The sequence below is a fragment of the Hylobates moloch genome, unplaced genomic scaffold (genome assembly GCF_009828535.3).
Source record: "Hylobates moloch isolate HMO894 unplaced genomic scaffold, HMol_V3 SCAFFOLD_18, whole genome shotgun sequence".
Lineage (NCBI taxonomy): Eukaryota > Metazoa > Chordata > Mammalia > Primates > Hylobatidae > Hylobates > Hylobates moloch.
The window spans coordinates 41,579,572-41,595,889 of NW_026652293.1; the positions used below are offsets into that span (position 1 = coordinate 41,579,572).

The window sequence follows — 16,318 nt, forward strand, 5'->3', positions numbered from 1 at the left end:
CTGGGACACATGAAAAGTTTTAAGAAGAGTTGTGTTTGAAATACAAAACCCTGAAGTGTACACCAAAGATAACCTGATCATGCCAAAAAATTATAACTGATAAAAACTTTATTTCATTATTATATTTTTGGTCTTTGCTCTTTTACTTCTTTATTAAGTTTATAGTAACAGAATGATTTACACATGTTGAAAATCAAAGCAGGATGAAAAAGGCAAAAAGCAAAGCAAAACATTTTACTTTATGAGTCTCTTACTTTGTGAATTCTCTCCTAGGCTGGTTATTTTGTTTGGTTCTGAGGACAGTGTGTGCACAAAAAATCCAAGACATCTCCATTCCTCTGTAAAAAACAAAACAAATAAACAAACAAAAAGCTTGTGCTCCAAAGAGAAATTTAAAAATTTTTTAAATATCTGATGCTTTTATCAGGGTTTTCTGCTTTCTCGATAAAGAGGATCTGAGTGAAAGGGTCTCTCCTGACAGCAATAACAAGTAGAATAATTTTTGATTCTACTTTTTTTTGTCTTAATTTTTGATTTTACTTTCCCATTGCCCTGATTTCTTTATCACTGTATATTACCTATATTTTCTTCCGTATCATTTTTGACGAAGTGAATGATAAACAAATGAATAAATAGTTCTACAACCTTGAGCCTATGCTTAATCAGCCTTTTCTGTAATAGAGAGCCATTACTGTCACTATATAGGGGTTGTGAACCCCCCAGTTCCACCCCTAAACACACATATCCATGATCTCTGCTTTAGAGTTTGTTTTACAATCACAGCCTTTTTGTAACCCAGGAGCCACTACCAATCAATTAGTATTGACAGAAGAATTAAAACCAATTTGATATGCTTGGTGTAATATGACCAGTAAATTAACTGATAATATTGTAGGATCTTTAATATGGTAATGCCCTATGGAGAGCAGCGACTGTGTTTAATAGAGGACATTCAGAAAGCTTTTAACCCAAGCTCCTTGAATGTGATGAGCATCATTATAGTCTGAATGCTTCCCAAACTTCAAGTACTTAAGTAGATGGCAAATTGAGCAATATGTGAATGCACGCTCTCTTCTAATAATTATTTTTTCTCCCCCAGACTTAAATTTGTGGCATTATTCCAAGGATATCTCAATGGTTGCTTTTTTTTTAAGTGCTATACTATTTGGTTCTTTCATCCTAGATAAAGACCTATTTGGCTTTATTAATATGATTAGCTCCAATAAAGCTGTAGGGTCACAATTCCATTATCTAATATCCTGAAGCAGCACTACAACACCATTCAGGAGAGAGTGGAATTAATTTAAGCAATTCAAGACTTGGATTCTATTCAAGACCATTCATTGAAGGTTTCCAAAGAACAATTTAAAGAAGCTTTGCCCATAAGATTATAATGACATGAGTCACTATAATTAACAAAATGTTACTGATGTATAAGTTTCTTATAGTTTTATAAATATTTATAGATTATGTTTTCACATATATTTTCTCATAACTCAAGATAAAGCTTTAACAAGTTTCCTTTTAACATACATATCTCCCTATATGTGTATAAATATATAATCAAGAGTTTGATTCTGTGGGGGAAGTATCAAAACTGGCTGATGTGCACCATTAAGATATTCTTTAAGCAAACCAGTCACCTTCTATTCTGTTGTGTGAAATTCAGGTGTATTGGTCTGTAAGCCTTGCTTAAGCTGACAGCCTGGCACTTTCTGTTTCTCCCCAAGTTGAGTATATGAGACTCTGACATTGACACAGATATGGCTATTTCAGCTTCAGAAACATTCTATTCTTTGACATATTTGAGAATTAAAATTAAGAAAATGTTCCTGATTTTTAATGGAATCAGGAACATTTTCTTAATTTTAATTCTCAAATATGTCAAAGAATAGAATGTTTCTGAAGCTGAGATAGCCAGGGAACAACAGGTGCTGGAGAGGATGTGGAGAAATAGGAACACTTTTACACTGTTGGTGGGACTGTAAACTAGTTCAACCATTGTGGAAGTCAGTGTGGCGATTCCTCAGGGATCTCGAACTAGAAATACCATTTGACCCAGCCATTCCATTACTGGGTATATGCCCAAAGGACTATAAACCATGCTGCTATAAAGACACATGCACAGGTATGTTTATTGCGGCACTATTCACAGTAGCAAAGAGTTGGAACCAACCCAAATGTCCAACAATGATAGACTGGATTAAGAAAATGTGGCACATATACACCATGGAATACTATGCAGCCATAAAAAATGGTGAGTTCATGTCCTTTGTAGGGACATGGATGAAACTGGAAAACATCATTCTCAGTAAACTATCGCAAGGACAAAAAACCAAACACCGCATGTTCTCACTCATAGGTGGGAATTGAACAATGAGAACTCATGCACACAGGAAGGGGATCATCACACTCCGGGGACTGTTGTGGGGTTGGGGGAGGGGGGAGGGACAGCATTAGGAGATATACCTAATGCTAAATGACGAGTTAATGGGTGCAGGAAATCAACATGGCACATGGATACATATGTAACAAACCTGCACATTGTGCACATGTACCCTAAAACCGAAAGCATAATAATAAAAAAAAAATTTTTCTTCCAAAAAAACAAAAAGAAAGAAAATGTTCAAGATTCTGACCCCTTTCAATCTAGTATCTTCCTTGATTTTGTTCTTTTCCATGTTCTTTCCACTGTTCCAATTGTTTCAAAGATGAACAACAAACATTTGAAGATGTTTTTACATTTTAAAGTTTGCTCCTTTATCACTTCATTATATTTCCATATCATCCTGTGTAGTACTATCAAGACTCACATTTTCCCAATGAAAATATTCATGTTCTGACATTCAGAACCAGACATGCTCCAGGAGGACTGGCAGACCCAATGGTGCCATGCTCACTGGTGTTCACCATTTATTATAGATTCAAAGATATCTGTGGACAACCCATTCCAGATATTGTGAGGAATACAAAGATATACAGAACACTTCAGTAAATGTCCTCTGTGCTCCAGGAGGAATTTGAAGGCACCATACTTCTTACTTCCAAGGCCCTCCCAGGTGCTATTTTCTCTGCTTAGAAGACTTTTGGGGCACAGTGGCTCATGCCTGTAATCTCACTACTTTGGGAGGCTGAGGCAGGATTATTGCTTGAGCCCAGGAGTTCAAGACCAGCCTGGGCAACATAGTGAGACCCCGTCTGTGCAAAAAAATTTAAGGATTAGCCAGGTGTGGTGGCCTGTGCCTGTGGTCCCAGCTACTTGGGAGGCGGAAGCAGGAGGATTGCATGAACCTGGGAGATCAAGGCTGCAGCGAGCTTTAACTGCACCATTGCACTCCAGCCGGGGTGACAGAGTGAGACACTGTCTGTAAAAATAAAAATAAAAAAAGACTTACCCTAACTTTTCTGAACTCTTCTTTGCTTCTCTAAACTCCATGAAGTGAGTATTAGCTCTGCATTAACTACTGTATTCCCTGTCACTAGCAAAGTACACTGGTAAATGCTCATTTCGTATTTTTTGAATGATTGAGCTCAGCCTATTATCTTGTTGCCTCTTGCTGCCCCTGTAGTAATTATATTTTGTTGCTGCCCTTGTAACCATAGCACACATTTCTCTGGCTCTTAGAGTCCATACCGTTGTTTCTGCTTGACTCTGAAACAAACTCTTGAAAAACAGAGGACACAGAAGATCTCAAGAGTGTTTCCCCATGACAATTTATATTAAAACTCTGTCTGGGCCCACTGTCAGTTCAAAATAAGAAGAATCAATAAGAGACAACACTGGGAACTAAACATAAAACCTGTTGGAATTCACTGGTTAAATAAAATTAAGTTGGGCATGGTGGCCCATGCTTATAATCCCAGTACTTTGGGAGGCCAAGGCAGGAGGATTGCTTGAGGCCAGCAGTTTGAAGCTGCTGTGAGCCATGATCATGCCATTGCACTCCAGCCAGGGCAACAGAGTGAGACCCTGTCTCAAAGAAAACAATTCACCAGTTTCTGACTTTTCTAAATAGAAATAATAGAATTATATATTGTATCCTGTTTACAAGATTTTCAACTACATTGTTTAATTAGTTACATTCAGCATATAATATCTATGACAAAGTTAGAATAAAGTTATTACTTCTAAAATGAGCAAAATATAATCAAAAGCCTTAATGCAAAGAAATATCGTAATTGTATTATATATTCCTGTTGTTACGTTGGTATAAGATATGTACATTTTAAACCTATGAAACAGTGACATAATCATCTTCATAATCTTCTATTCAAACGTTTGCACATTTCTGGCATGAGCACAGTGCCGAGCATAGAGTGGGTGTTTGACAAATGTTTTTGAGCTAAGTGAATACATATACTATTACCGATATTTGACAAGAACTTCATGGTGTGCAAAGCCATTGTTTCATCTGAACCTCATAAGAATGCAGTGAGTTGGGTAGAGAAGTGATTACCACCAACTCTACCTTAAAATTGAAAAAAAGAGCGACCCAAAGGGATTAATTAATTTGTCGAAGTTCACACACAGCTATTATGTGGTATGGCTGCATTTCAGATCCAAGTCTTGGGTATCTAAGTCTCAAGTCTATTCTGACTTCACTTCCAAACTTAAATTATTTATGTATGGTGAAAAAACTAAGAATTCCTTAACATTTTAAATGGCATTCAGTATATTTCTAAAATATCAAAATAAAATTGCTCTAATTTTATTAAAAGTAGAGAATCATATATCTACGTAGAATAGACACTAGTAAAATAAATTTAGCACCTGAAAATAATTGAAAAATTTGTCTTAGGACTAAAATGAGAGGAAAGCACAGAATATGTGAAGCAAAAGCAATCATGTTGTTAGTGAACTGTCAGCATCTCTTAGTACCGATGAGTGAATAATTATCACAAAAGGAAAGAAAAAATAAACCATTATCAAGCCCGCCTGTAATAGTGTTCCTCTGGGGATAATTATTTGTCTTTATTGCATTCTAATAGTACTACTTTACATATTGTATAAAACCCTTCTATTTTTATCTTTATATTTGATCCATGCTTTTAAAAATCCACGCTTTTAATAAACAAATTGTTTTCTTAATGTGTTTTGAACTTAGTTGAACAACAGACCATTGTTTATTCATTTGGTTCTACAATCAATAAACATTTAATAACTTTACAGTAATTAGAGCTGTTCAGAAAAAAAACAGAGCAACCTCAGGGGTTCCTTGTCACCAGAATCCTCATGCTGAGGCTGTTACTGGTGTTAAAGAGAAAAGCAATTTATGAAGTGGCAGAAAATACTTCTCTTTTTTTCTTTTGCTAATTTTTAAAAATGGTAAAACTGTTCTAATTTCAAAAACATCTTCAATTAGCTTACAATAAAAGTACTGGCATAGTAAAATAATTCTAGCATACTATAAAGGCAACTAATCAATGAAGGGGAAGGCGAGAACTATTTTATCATGATTTCATAGCTGAGGAAAATACAATTGTGTGTATGTTAAATGTAGTCATGAGCTCCTTGGCAGCTGAAGAATAGAGGGAAACACTGTTCTTAATATTTAGTAGATCCTGGAGTTCTGGGAGGCATCAGATATAGTTCCTAGAAAAGACTGAGTGAATGAACAAATAATGTAAATGACAGCAAATTTTATAATAAAAATATACAAGTATTTTTCATATAAGTCATTTTATAGTTGTGGCCTGGTGAAATCCAAAGACCAGAAAGATAAGACTCTAGTGTGGACCAGAGTGAGGTGGCCAACTGTAAAGCTTCTTGGAGATGGGTGCCTGCAGGGAAAAGCTTATGGGTGGTGGGGTGGGGATTGAGGAGCTGAGGAAATTGAGGAGGTTTCCACTTCACATGATTCTACAACGCTATGTGAAGTAGAATGCACCTCCCTCCTCTTTTAAAAACCCTTCAGTGGCATTCCATTACACTCATGACAATATCTGAACTCCTTATCATGGCCTTCAAGGCCTTATGTGATCCAGCCTTGCCTTGGCACCCTTGTGGTCACATATCCCCTGGATCATTCCACTCTCACCACAATGGACTTCATCCAACTCTTCAAACATTTTGAGCGCTTGCTATTTAGTGTTCTTTAAAATGATGGTTTTTCTACCCGTAATGCTGTCTCTCCGCCCTTTCACTTGGCTAACTCCTAGTCATTGAATAGATTTCACCTTAAGTATTTCACTGCAGAGAAGACCCATCTTGACTTCTACCTAACCCCATTTGTATTAAATCATATCTATAACCCTTTTATAAAGAGTCTGGTATTTTCCTTCATAGCATTTATAACAACCCATTTGTGCTTTTATTTATTCGAAGTCTTTTTATGTGTATATACATGGGTTAGTATATATACATACATGTATTTTCTATCTTTTTCCACTGAGAGAAACTAGAAGCACTTCCGGCACCCAGATCTTGGTTACTGATACCATTCTCCAATAAAAGGAACCAGTGTTCTTTGGAGAAATGGCTGGTTCTAGGGCAGGGGTGGGAAAATCCAAGATAAGCCTGGGGCATTTTGTAGTGACAGAATGCAAGGAAGGGCTCAACAAAATGGGAACATGTGAAAAGGGCATAGTAGTCAACCTGAAAAAGCTCCCATTGGCCAAAGCTAGGCAGTGGGAGCTCTAACTTGTTGCCCCAGTTAGGGAAACAAAATAAATGACAGTATTGGAATATAACCTAAAAAATAAAATGAATATTCACGAATGTTTACTGATTGATAAATGATTGAATAAATAAATAAATGGAGGAGAAAGGACAAATATTTCCTGCCGAATTCCAAATGATAAAGGTAGTTGCTGCCTCCTCCACGAGGTGGAGCTTAACACTGCCTCCCTTGTGAGGGCTGGATTTAGTACTCACTTCTAACTAACAGAATATGAAAAGGGAAAGATAGAAACTTTACAGCAGAGAAATCTGCCATATATCACCTTAGCTAAATTAATAAGGTTAACATCATCAATGATAGCTCATGTTTATAGCTTGTATCCTTGATGTGATGTGGTGAGAAGGGCACTTTGCCACTATGTCATTTGTCCAAAATATCCAGAACCCTAGTCTACTTATACGAACACATCAGACAAATCCAAATGGGGGAACTTTGTATAAAATGCCTAACCAATCCTTTTTTTTTTTTGAGATGGTGTTTCGCTCTTGTCACCCAGGCTGGAGTGCAATGGTGTGATCTTGGTTCACTGCAACCTCCGCCTCCTGGGTTCAAGTAATTCTCCTCCTCAGCCTCCCTAGTAGCTGGGATTACAGGTGCCCGCCACCACGCCCAGCTAATTTTTGTATTTTTAATAGAAACAGGGTTTCACCATGTTGGCCAGGCTGGTCTCAAACTCCTGACCTCAGGTGATCCACCCACCTCAGCCTCCCAAAGTGCTGAGATAACAGGCGTGAGCCACCAGGCCTGGCCCTAATTAATAATTTACAAAGGTGTCAAGGTCACAAAAAACAAAGAAAGTCTGAGAAACTAAGGAGATATGATGATTCAATGCAACATGGTGCCCTGGATTGGATCCTGGAAAAGGAAAACATTAATCAAAAAATTGGTGAAATTTGGTTAGAGTTTGTAATTTAGTTAGTAGCATTGTACCAATGAAAGTTTCTTAGTATTGATAAATACTGTATGGTTGTGTGAGACGTTAACATTAGGGGAAGCAATGTGAAGGGTATATGGAACTCTCTGTATTGTTTGCAAGTCTTCTGTAAAACTAAAATTATTACAAAATGAAAATTTAAAAATGTCTTCTACTAAACTTTATTTGCAGGGATGATCTCTGTGTTGCTCACTACTGTATATCCATTTTTGGAACAGTGATATATGGTGGGTAAAACTTTGGCTTCTGGAGGCTGGATGCATGTTTGATTCCTGGCCCTGCTATTTATGAACTATGTGACTGGCAAGTTTCTCAAGGACTTCTTGTCTCAGTTTCCTCATCTATAGAAGGGGCATAAGGTTGTTGCGAGAATTGGAGGGCTTAATTTATATAAAACACATACAACAATGCAAGGTTAGTTATTATGGGTATAATTTCCATTTAAAATGTCATTGTTGAATGAGTGAATAAATGATTCAGGGCTTTTTTTTTTTTTGAGACGGAGTCTCGCTCTTTCACCCAGGCTGGAGTGCGGTGGCACGATCTCTGCTCACTGCAAGCTCCGCCTCCCGGGTTCACGCCATTCTCCTGCCTCAGCCTCTCCGAGTAGCTGGGACTACAGGCGCCCGCCACTACGCCCGGCTAATTTTTTTTTGTATTTTTAGTAGAGACGGGGTTTCACCATGGTCTCGATCTCCTGACCTCGTGATCCGCCCGCCTCGGCCTCCCAAAGTGCTGGGATTACAAGCGTGAGCCACCGCGCCCGGCAGGGCTTTTTGCTAAGTGTGAATTCAAGTCAGAGAGAATATCTGAAGAACAGGCAGGATATAGAGTAGTTTGTTTACCGTGGAATGGAGGCTCTGTAAGGCATAGCTGGTGGGTTGGCACAAGGATGGCAGAAGGATAAGGAAAAATTGTGGGGCATGTAACCCAGGAGTGATACTGTTATGGAAGTGTGTATGAGGGCTTTGTGTTTGGAGCAGTGGTGAAGGTTGACAAACAAGGGCAATTGGTCTCTCCTGGGCATATTGCCTTCAAATTGGTTCTTCACTTTCTCCTGCTCTGCTCTGTATTTCAGGGGACTGACCCTTGAATTCTGCATATTTGGCCAGTGGGAGGCACTGGTGGGACACTAGAAGGAGGGAAGAGGGGAGAAGCTGGAATATTTCTCCCCTCCCTCTCTGTCTTGGGCAGCAACTCCACAGCAGCGCCATCTCCAGAACAGTCCTGCCAGGGTGCCAGCTTTGCCTGGGGGCCAGTAACACTGCCTCCTCCTCTGTCCCTCTGGCCTAGGGTCTTAGTGGTTCCCTTCAGTTATGATTCTCTGGGTTGCCTCACTACCCCATGCTTAGCTCTCAGTTCCTCCACTTCTGTGTAATTAATTCCCAGTTTTAAAATCCCTGTTATGAATACTCAGCTGGCAGCTATTTCCTGCTTTGACTCTGACAGAAACAAAAGGCACGATGGAATTCACTGTCTTCCAGCCTGACTTAAACTCAGGGGAAAAGATTTATCAGTGCTACCACAGACAGAAATGCTGGCTGCTTTCCTAATTGCTGGTTATAGGGTCAGGGTGCTGTGACCTGGCCTGGGCTTCAGAGCATTGGAAAGCTTAGAAGGAGGAGGTGCTGATGAGAGCCCATTTAGGCGTATATCATGCACCACTGCCTTATGGAGAGTCCTGGACAGAACTGGATCTGATGGAAGGGAAAGATCTGATGGGAGGAGAAGGTCCTGGAATCTCAGCGATGCAACAGCCAGAACCAGTGTCACATCCATTGGGGGTTATGTGGGCTGAAGAGCTCCTTCTGCCTAAGTGTGCCAAGTATTGGAGTCAGGGGTATCCACATTACTCCAGCCCCTTTAAGTACACCTGGCATACTCGCTGGACTTCATACAAAAAGACATTACTATCGTCAGCATTTTGTCTGGATGATGATAGTGAGGCAGCCATATGAACTACCTCTCACTTGAGTTCTTGCTTTCTGTCTTCCTCACCTGGGCTCCATACCTTACATCCATTGCTCACCTGGCCCATTGGAAGAACAATCTGGCTTGGCCAGCTGTCTTGCCTTTGACCTCAGTATCCCTTGCAGGTATAATTCCAGCATTTATTTTTCAGCTTCTTATGCTTCCACCACAGTGAGGTAGGACTCTACTTCCGCACACCCACTTAGCACATACCCAGGGACCTCCTCTTACTTGATTTTATCCTTAAAATATAGGAGACCAAATGAAAGATGGGATTGGCGAGTCTAAGATGAGACTGGCAGCAATAGTCAGGCAGAGGGATGGAGGCAAAAAGGCTAGCCAAGAAGCTGTTAGATGTGGTAAGAACCTAGACTCCAAGAGTGGAAGAGGTGAAGGTGTATGGGAAGATGCCACCCTAGATTTAGATGCAGGGTGGAAGGATTTGGCTGAATATATTTGCAGAATATATGATTTGATGACTAGTGTCTTGCAGAGTTATCTAATGGATATGTATAAATTAAATATGTTCATATTTAAGGACTACTCATGGATACATACACACATATTTATTAATCCACTGTAATCATAATTTTTTTATACCAAGAGATGTCTTTTAAAGGTAAAGAATGGTAATATTTAATTACAATCACAAATTATAGCTTGCAGAGGAGCCAATTCATTCCTTTCAACCCCAATCAGATGGTTACATAACCATCTTTGCCTGTCTGAGGGACAGTAGCAGTGACAAGAAGTAGATTAAGTGTGGGGGCTTTAGTTCCTCCACAATTTCTGCTGACTTTACCTCTCAATTCTCTGATCTAAACAGTTCACATTTCCTATGGAAAGGGCTTCGTAAAAGCAGTTTTATAACAAGTTGGCTAGCTTCTCCTTTCCACTATATTAAGTCCCCTAAGCAATCCCTTTATAGAAATTCTAGATTCTCTACTGAAAGTAGTATTTTGTAGTCATAAAATATTGATCCCTTCCCTTACAATTTGTAGTTTATTTTAAAATACTAACATTAGGTAATGGTTCTGACAACCAGTAGTCATTTGCAGTACTCTCAAGTAAGTCTCAATCACCTCTGCCTTCTACACCTCTCCTGTAAAAGCAGCCTTGGCAGTATGCACGTCGCCAGAGGTGGCTGTTTGACGAAGAGTAATGAAAAATGCATCACCACAGGCTGATACTGAACAGTTATCTACTCAACCTACACAGTAGCCTGTTCTTAGCTAAGAGTCAGGAAGAAGATGTACCTGGCATGCAGCATGGTGAAGAGCATGGATTTTGCATTTGTGCAGACCTAGTACGAGTCCTGGCTTCACTATTTACTGGCTCTGAGACGACTGGTAATTTATTTATTTAACATCTTGGTTAAATAAATAACAAAGTATTCATCTACAAAAATGAGGATAACAGTATATTCCTTACAGTGTTTCTTTAGGAGATTAAATAAGTAGTAGGGTCTGATCTGGTCTGTCTGGCATTCCATGACTTGCTATGGTTGGTGATGGTGTTTTTAGGTGCATTTCCTGAAGGATGTTCCCGCTCATTCCTGTTCCCCAGGGCCTCCTCCCACAGGTAGCATGAGGTTAAAGCCATCATCAGATTTAGTGTTTTTTTAACGTCACCTGCATGTTAGAATCACTTGCGGAGCTTTTCAAACATACCAATGCCAGGTGATTCCAATATGCAGCTAGGGGTGAGAATCCTTAGGTTAGAGGGACTATGGATCTAAACTTGGATGGCAACTATTATGATTCCTTGTGCTCTTCAAATTTGAGAAAACTGCCTTTTATTCTTCCTTTCTGGTGAGGAACATGGATTCCTCTAAAGAAAATTATAGTTTGATATCACTGCAAATTTAGATGCAGGTGGAAGGATTTGGCTGAACATATTTGCAGAATATATAATCTGATGAGCAGTATGTTGCAGAATTATCTAGCGGGTAAGTATAAATTATGTTGATATTTAGGGACCAGTCATGAATGTTTATACATATATAAACACACACATTAATTTATCCATTGTAGTCATAGTTTTTTGATACAAAATTGTCTGCCTTTGGTCAGTGGAAGATCCTTCAACTTGGCCCTAATGTTATCTTAGTGTGATGCAATAGTCTTTGATAGCTTCTTTGCTCTCACTTACAATGAGATGTCCCAGGCTTATCTTGTACACTTCTCGTCTTCAATATGGTGCTGGCAGTTTCTACAAGGGAACTTGATTTTTTTGGTATTTAGACACTAACATCTTTACCCTTTGATTGCTAATTAATATTGGCCTGTCAATGCTTCTATGTATTCTTGGTGAAAAGAGCTAGCAATTTTACAAAGAAAAAAACAACAAAAATTGATACTGTTATTTCCTATTCAAATTAAAGGTTATAGTGTTTTAACTTTTTATATTTGTATGCCTTTTATTTCAGGCTAAAAATCTTGATTTCTAAAGATGTAAACATTTGCTTTATGAAAAATATATCCTAGTATATTTTTAAAATATGAATACTAATATTATTACTAAGAATAAGATTATTAAATGTATTTAATTGTATCCTTGGTATATATCCTATGAGGTATGGGAAGATAAAAGTACAGTTTTGAAAACTGAAGTAATTATTTTCTTTGTAGTTATGCCACAACTTAGTATAAATTTAAGTATACTGTACCTTTAATAATGAAAAGTAGTCAGATAGGATCTGTTACCTATGGGGGAGGGAATTTTGACATCACAGAGTTGAGGGCTGTGAAAGGAGAAAAATGAAACCATTTAATGAATATACCACATCAAGTTCAGACTGACTGATACGTATGTTAAACTTATTTTAAAAAGGAAAAAAGAAAAAAACCAAGGGCAGAAAATTGATGGAGAATTGAAAGAGAGCTTGGGACAGTTAAATCCACATGTGTCTTCTGTCTGGAGATAAAAATATAATGTTCGCTTGGTCATTCATTATAAGTGCCAAACTCCATTATTACTGAGTCTTCTTCTGCTTCAAATCATACATTTATTTGGGAGTTGTAAAACATTATAATTCCCAAAGTGGCGCTCCTTTCCATCTGGTTAATATCTAGTGCCCCGAAAGCTACTAAAAGGAACTTCCCCACTGCCTTGCTGTTTGCACTACACTTATGAGAATGCCAATGACTGCACTTAGGGGTCTGGTGCTCAATACTCCCAAAGCCACCACCCCAGATGCCAGAGCAGAGGCTGGCACACTACAGCCTGCACGCCACATTGCAGGGCCACCTATTTTTGTAAATAAGGCTTTATTGGAACACAGCACTGCCCATTCATTTACATATTGTCTGTGTCTGCCTTCTTGTTACAATGGCAAAGTTAAGCAGTAGTGAATGAGATCAAATAATATGAAAGGCCAAAACATATTTACTATCTAGCCCTTTCCTAAAAAACGTTTGCTGACTGTATACAGTGCAGCTCGTGTCTGGAGTATAAAGAGTTAAAAACATAGCCGCCCCCCACCCCCAGCAGTAAATCTTCACTCTTTCTGAGCATTTTTAAGTGTCGAAAGGAGACTATATACTAATAGCATCACCAAGCATTCTTTTTGTTTTGATTTTTATTTCATGAGACCTCAGCTTTTCCCACCTCTCCTCTCCTAGTCATAGGACACCACTGCCATGTAGTTTAAATGGGGCATCACATCGTCTGTCTCCTACCACTGATATTTTTAAAATCTCAGCTCCACCTCAGCCCCAATTATCTTTTGACACTCATAGGAGGTGGTTTAATGCCACTTACCAGTGTGTGACCTTGAGCAAGTAATTTCATGTCTTGGTACCTCAGTTTCTTCTTCAATAGAACAGGATATTATTTACTCTTGGGGCTATGGAGATGTAATGAAATAATGAAAGTTCTTGGAACAATTTGCATCCTAGAAAGGTGGTTATTATTATTGTTGCTGTTGATTAGTGTAAGGTAATGGTTAAGAACTTCAGCCAGACATCTTAGGTGATCTTGGGCAAGTTATTTAATTGCTCTGTGCTTCGTTTTCCTCATCTGTAAAATATAAATAACAGTGCTGCTGATCATTTCCGTTTGTTACGAAGATTAAGTGGGATCAGGCATAGACCAGAGCCTGCCCATGGTGAGCACTTATCCACTGTTAACTACTATTATTAGTTATTCCTGTTGGTATATTAACTGTTTATTCTTAAAACTAGAGTTGTGGTTATAGTATGAGAAACAATATTTTTTAAACATTGAGTTAAGTTTTCGTATAAATGTAAAAGGGTTTTGGGGAGAGTAAAATAATCAGAAAAAAATGAAAAGAGTAACACATTGTTATCTCATTCTACACTTACAGTGGTAAAGGTTTATTTTCTTAACTACTTCCTTAACAACTCAATCACCTTGTAACAAAATCAACATCGTATTTATTTCCTGTAGATTCCATAACCTCCCAGAGTCTCTTTGTAAGTCTCTCTACAAAAAGAGCAGGTGAAATCAAGGCCAAATACATGTTCCTGGTATAAATAGCAGGAAGTCGATGAAATGTTTATTGTAAAAAGAGTAGGATTGAAACATATGTTTGAATACATATAAGCACAATATGTTCTCCAGCTCTATGTAGCACCTGTGTAGAACAGCTAAGCCATATGTTTCAGAAATTATACTTTAAAAATTACTATGTAGATGTAAAAAAGGAAAATGCACATTTGTACAAAAAATAAACATGTTTACTGTTAAAATAACTTCATGGTTTCTTCAAATCCTTTTTAATTGTAACAAGTTTTTATCTTGTAGTGTATGCAGAAACTTCTTACAAAACCATTAAAGTAAATAAACAGCTTAGAAGTATATTGTCAAAATGATATTAAAATATCTATACAAGGTTGAAATTTAAATCAGCACAACTTTAATGGAACTCATGACATTTAGTATTAAGAACTCCACGTGTCACAAAATAGCTAATGTTAGCTACACTATCCTTTAGTATTTGCTTGATCTAAGGAAATAACTTTTTACTCTTTTTAGCAAAAGACCTAATAATATGTTAAGGTTGTCTGTGTTGTATGTATGGTTTAGGATTAGGGTGTGTACAAGGAGGGGAAGTAAGTTGGAGAGGCATGATATTCTTGGCCTGATATGTATTACTAGGGAGTTTCCTACCTGGAATATAGAATAGAGAAGGAAAACTTCAAGGTTAGAATGGATGGAAATACTAAATTTAAAAATGTAACAAAGAAATGCATGATTGTGTTACTAGTTAATAATTAGTTAATGTGACACTTGCTATCCCATTAGTTTGACCCATGGTCTGGAGCTACAATTTAATTTAACTGAAGGGACAACTTTCAGGTGAAACTTCTTATATTTCCGAGTAGAGGTCTTTTTGAGCCTATTTCTAATGACTAGTTTAAACATTGATAATTAGCAACATTCGCTCATAAGGCAATAATTTATATACTAGTGAATATCATTTTAATTCTGTAATTGGACAACCAAATTTTTAATAATAGGAGCTATCAATTTGCTGAATAAACCTTCCAACAGATAACATGAAAGAAAAACATCTATACGACTCAGGTGAAAACATGATAATTTGGTTAATTAGCCTTCAAAATACTGTGCTTGTTCCATTATGTGCAATGAAATGCTTTGTAAAAAAACTTTTCTAAAGGAGTAAGTCTGGCAAATGCTTCACAGGTAATTTTTCTCTAGGAAGCTCACAATGCACATGAGTATATTACAAGATTAGTATAAGACATTCTGTAGTAACAAGACATATTTAACTCAGTGTTTCCCAAACTTAGTTGGCCTTGGCTCTGTTTTAAAAATGAAATCTAGTGTTATTTTGGTAAATAGTGCTAGCTGCTTACACAAAAGCCATTCCCTCCCTCCGTGTTTAACAGAACCATGATTTCATTGGAACAGCAATATGCCCAGTCCTGGGGAAGGCATCATGAGTTCTCTATGCCAGTTTTAGCAATCCATAGTGGCTGGAGCGTGATGCAGAATCTGGCCAATGAAATCTAAGGAGAAGTCTGCTGGGAGGCTCTTCCTTGATCAGGAAAAACAACAACAAAAAGGATGGCATAGAGAGAAGATTCTCATGTTTTGGATGCTGTGAAAATAAGATGCCTTTAGAGATGACAGCGTCTTGTAATCAGAAGTAACAAACCTGAGGTCAATAGCTAGCTGATGGAGACTGGAGGAATAGGAAGATAAAAAGGGCTTGACTCTTTGATGGAACTGTTGAATCCACAAGTCGACTTGACGGGTGCCTGTCCCTGTAAATAACAACTATCTTATCATATTAATTTAGCTGTCAGATGGGTTATTATTACTTGCACCTAAACACCATTCCCACTAATACACCTTCTCTTGGGAAACCCTAGCATAGAATAAGAGAGTGCTCTCCTGACTTCTTGTGAGATGGGAAGCCCAACACATGCTAGTCAGGAAAGGGAGCATGATGGAGTTGTTCAGAGTTGGGACCACAGGGATCCACTTAACTGCAAATTTTGCCCCAAGCAAGACTGAGCCAGCTGTTCTGATCATAGCAAATTTAGCCTCCATATAGGTCAGTGTAGCCCTCATGGCATGAGGTACATCAGTTAGGATAGGATACATTATGCTGAGGCAAGAAACAAACGTAAAACCTCAGTGTTTTCTTTTCTTTTTTTTTTTTATTATACTTTAGGTTTTAGGGTACATGTGCACAATGTGCAGGTTTGTTACATATGTATCCATGTGCCATGTTGATTTC

The 16,318-nt window shown here is 38.0% G+C and overlaps 1 protein-coding gene across 2 annotated transcripts in view; it reads right to left on the minus strand.

Moving 5' to 3' along the window:
- Positions 1 to 116: 116 nt before the first annotated feature.
- FGGY (FGGY carbohydrate kinase domain containing) overlaps positions 117 to 16,318 on the minus strand; it is a 478,411-nt gene continuing 462,209 nt past the window's right edge. The window contains exons 17-19 of one of the 2 annotated variants that reach the window (XR_009210731.1): positions 13,348 to 13,605; positions 12,254 to 12,328; positions 117 to 338 (exon numbers count right to left, since the gene is read on the minus strand). The gene's annotated coding sequence lies outside the window, so the exon portion shown is untranslated. The remainder of the gene's footprint in view (positions 339 to 12,253; positions 12,329 to 13,347; positions 13,606 to 16,318) is intronic. The other variant, XR_009210732.1, reaches the window with a different exon arrangement.